At 40.9% G+C, this 3854-nt stretch overlaps 1 protein-coding gene across 4 annotated transcripts in view; it reads left to right on the top strand.

The window, feature by feature from the left end:
* Positions 1-2313: 2313 nt before the first annotated feature.
* Positions 2314-3854, top strand: part of atp2b4 (ATPase plasma membrane Ca2+ transporting 4) — a 129817-nt gene continuing 128276 nt past the window's right edge. Inside the window, exons 1-2 of one of the 4 annotated variants that reach the window (XM_023795778.2) lie at positions 2314-2453; positions 3052-3276. The gene's annotated coding sequence lies outside the window, so the exon portion shown is untranslated. Of the gene's footprint in view, positions 3277-3854 lie in introns of all 4 variants that reach the window. The other 3 variants (XM_023795776.2, XM_023795777.2, XM_023795775.2) reach the window with 3 other exon arrangements.

Below are 3854 nucleotides of genomic sequence, written 5' to 3'. Positions count from 1 at the left end.
TAATTCACCGATACCTCACAGTCTACAACGTGACCATTCTGAACTTTGTGGACTAGTCGGCACCAAACAGTACTGTGGCCATGCAAGTTACATTAGTCTAAATTATGTGATCACATGTCCAAGGTAGGATTTCCATTAATTGGAAGTCTGTCTCCAATGTATACGATATAATGGTACATAAAACACAGTTCAGTACAAACCTCGGCTTTGAGTTCAGGGTTTGGTCCAATTTCAGTACAGCAGAGAAAACAGAACAGTTGCAATCTGAAGGCAATGCCTCTATTGACATGTCTGAATAGCAAAACCTGAGAGATGCTTTTTTGCACAGTGTAAAAGATGTAAAATATAAAAAAAACCTACTAAATAATGTCATACCAATCATTATGAATTAAATCATGTTTTCTTTACAACTGAGTATGATTGCCTATCTGTAGTGATAAACACCTTAATAGCATATAGTCATTTTGCCTTATGGCTCATTTCCACTGCCATACAGGAACCAACCATACCTGAGTGGTACTGCAAAGAGAGACTAGTTACAACACGATTCCAGCTCGCTTCAGTTTTCCGCTACAGAAGGGTCGGCTTGGTAAAGGTGTTGTCAAGTTTGGAGAGTGACTGATGTAAAACTGTATACACTACGAAATCTGCATTTGCTTGTGTAAATTTGCATTACAAACCCATTCAGCTGTTCTATAGTATTTTTTTTAAATAGGTTGGAAATGTTCAAGTTCCAAGTAATCGGAAATGCATCAATACATGCATTGCAATGTGCAATACTACAAATGATGAATAATATACAGAATACGCCCTTTTTTCTTTCAAATAATCCATTCATATCAATGCAAAGCACCGGAATCTTCCTGTATTTCAACCAGACAGATTGTGGTGATGCAACCAGTTCAGTTTGGTCACACTTTCAGCCTTGCTAGTAAGCAGGCCTATGTCAGCACGGGTTCAGCTGCAATAATTTACAATAGAAAATTGTTAGTTCACGATATGGCTTGGGTACAGCTCCGTTTTTAGTGGCAGTGGAAAAGCACCAAAGAATGCCATGGGGAGACTACCCAGCAAATATGAAATGTCTGTCATATATGTTGATTATGTCTATATTGCATCAATCAGTCCAGGACTGTATCTGTATGTCTATATGACGTGCAAATCGGGTTCAGTTTTTGGACATCTGACTTTGACCACTGTCGGACATAGAAATGTAGTTCATTATGCAAATATTTAGCTAGCAGATTCAGGGTCGCCAGTTTTGGTAAGCTGGCCAGAGAGAGATTTTCAATTCAACACAGTACTGAAATACACCTTGTGGTGCAACCTGGACACATCTTCAGTGATGTAACTGGGGTCATGGGGTGTTTCGGGTCTTACATCAGACACCCTCATCCGAGTGACCCAGCCGAGGATGATCAGGCCCCGACTTGTGTCCAGGTAGCGCACAACGCCACACATCCCCCCTCCTCAACCAGAGCCAACGTGAAGCCTTTTCCACAGCTTCTATAATGTTCTTCATGGCTCTTCGCCTGTGCAGTCCGCTGATCCCTAGTAGTCCCAGGACCCGATGCAGAGACTGGCCTGCGAAGCCCCTGCAACCCACTTCAATGCCTGGTTGTACACACATTCAAATGATGTTGTCTCAAATGAGTTACTGTTTTGCTTGTGTTTTCAATAACATATCCAATTTCAGTATAACAGTCCCGATGTAGAGTCTTAATTGGTCTTATCAACTACTCTCTCTCTCTCCAGTGCTGGTGTAATTTGTTGGGAAACCAAAATGTTCACAAACCGTCAGTTATGACTGACTAACCAGAATTAGTCATAACCACTGCCACTATTAGCATAATCTTTTTCATGTTTAACATCTTGTGAATTTAGGTTCGGCCGGTGTCAGTAAATGTATTTATTTGTTTCATTGTGCATACTGAACCTAAAATGATGTACTGAACTTTTCACAAGTAATACATATACCGTTACAGGCCTATTATCTAGCCAAAATAACACTTTCTGATGAAATGTAGCTGCATACAATCAATGTAAGAAAAAAATTAATTAACAGCTTATTATTATTATTAAGCCTGTCATTATCTAGGCAAGTTTCCCCTTTGAGCAGGGCCCCCTATAGGGCGGGGCCCGGTGCAGCCGCAACGGTTGCACCGCCCTAACGACGGCTCTGGATACTAGCACATACCGATAAATAGGCGTCTTCGGTAAACGCCTGTTTAAGACTGCACATTTGATTCGATCCACCTTAAATGACTAAGCGCGAGCTAGCCTGTCAGCTTAACACGTTTGCTCGAGGGCCACCTTAAATGACTGTGCTCAAGCTAACCCCTCCCTTCGCGCGGTAGCCCCCAGCTCGACTCCGCCGACACCTCCCTCCCTGTTTTACAGCCAGAACAATCGCTGGCGTTTAGTTGTGTGCTGTTCTTCGCCTTTAGTTGGAGGTAATTTGTTTATATCTGCGTACTTAACACGGACAGCACAGTTGTGGTGAAGAACTTACCTTACGGAAAGAAAGAGAGAAAGAGAAGAAAAACTGACAACACCGGACTCTTACATAGTACAAGCCTGACCGAGGAATATTCCCATACCGATAATTTCCCCCCTTTTTCCTCAAACGGAAATGCATTTTTACTGCTAATATGGATATGAGTCTTTCTTTGAGTATATTCATATAAAAAGTAAGCTGCAATATAATTTGCACTTTGATATGATGATGCCACTTGTTTGATGAAAGCAACTCACGCAGGACTAAATACCGCTCATACTGAGGGGGGAAATTGCTTCAGAACTGTTTGTCTTTTCTTGATGTACGTTTAATGTCGAGATTTTCCGTTTGTGTGTAAGCTTTCTCCGTTTAGAAAGCAGAAGTAAAGGGAAAATAAATCGCGGATTGCTAAAAAATACCAAAAGAAAACCGATACTCGGTTGTTTCTACAAATGTTGAAAAGAACAAACAGGTCTTTGGCGGATATTTCTCACTCCTTAAGGAAGTTCCTGCCATACTGAGATTTTTTTCCAACGTTGTCTATTTCCACACAGCGTTAACTGGCTGAGAAGACAAGCCTTGCCCTCTCCCCTGACTGACCGAAAGGACAGTGGACGGGATTCGTGTTTCATTAACACGAACTGGCAGAAGCTGGGATTAAAACGACGAGACACTAAAATACACAAATTACAAAGGGAGAAGATTCGCCTGATTTATCTCCTGTTGCTGCCACGCTTCGCTTGAGATGCTGCATCCGTCATCAGAGTAAACAGGAAAAGGTTCGTAGAAGTCTTACTCTTTTTTTTTTTGTCTTTTTGAATATAAGTTAATTTTTTTCCACGTGTGTATATGTTTTAACCCGCTGTTGCCAGGAATAGATGACGAGTATCGGAGATATGTGGGTAGAAGACTCTAAAATGTATGAACTGCAATAAATACATTAATTCAGTAACGCACACATAAGCCAAGACGCCGTTTATGTGAAATACCGAGTGTTGGACGGGAAATTATACATGTATTGGGGTATTTAAACTTACGGCTAGAGTATGAAAATGTCGACGGATGGCTTATTTTTCAGTTGGGAGTGGTTGTAAGAAAAAAAGGCATAACCAGCAACTAAAACGGTGGTGAAGACATTTTTCACAATATTTGGTAGCTGTATTCGTCCCAGGTTATATGTACCACGAGAAGGATTTGCTACAAAGTAAGATATGCATAGGAAATAATATAAAAAAAACAGGTCTCGAGGAAGCATATAGGTCTGAACAAATCCCAGTGTTGGATTTAATATATATTCACTAACAGTAGTGACTACTTTCCGCCCTCTTAAACGGTGTGTTTACATGCTGTTGGCACT

This window comes from Paramormyrops kingsleyae, chromosome 8 (genome assembly GCF_048594095.1).
Source record: "Paramormyrops kingsleyae isolate MSU_618 chromosome 8, PKINGS_0.4, whole genome shotgun sequence".
NCBI lineage: Eukaryota > Metazoa > Chordata > Actinopteri > Osteoglossiformes > Mormyridae > Paramormyrops > Paramormyrops kingsleyae.
The sequence above is the reverse complement of the archived record's forward strand: the minus strand, read 5'-3'. Positions and strand labels throughout refer to the sequence as shown.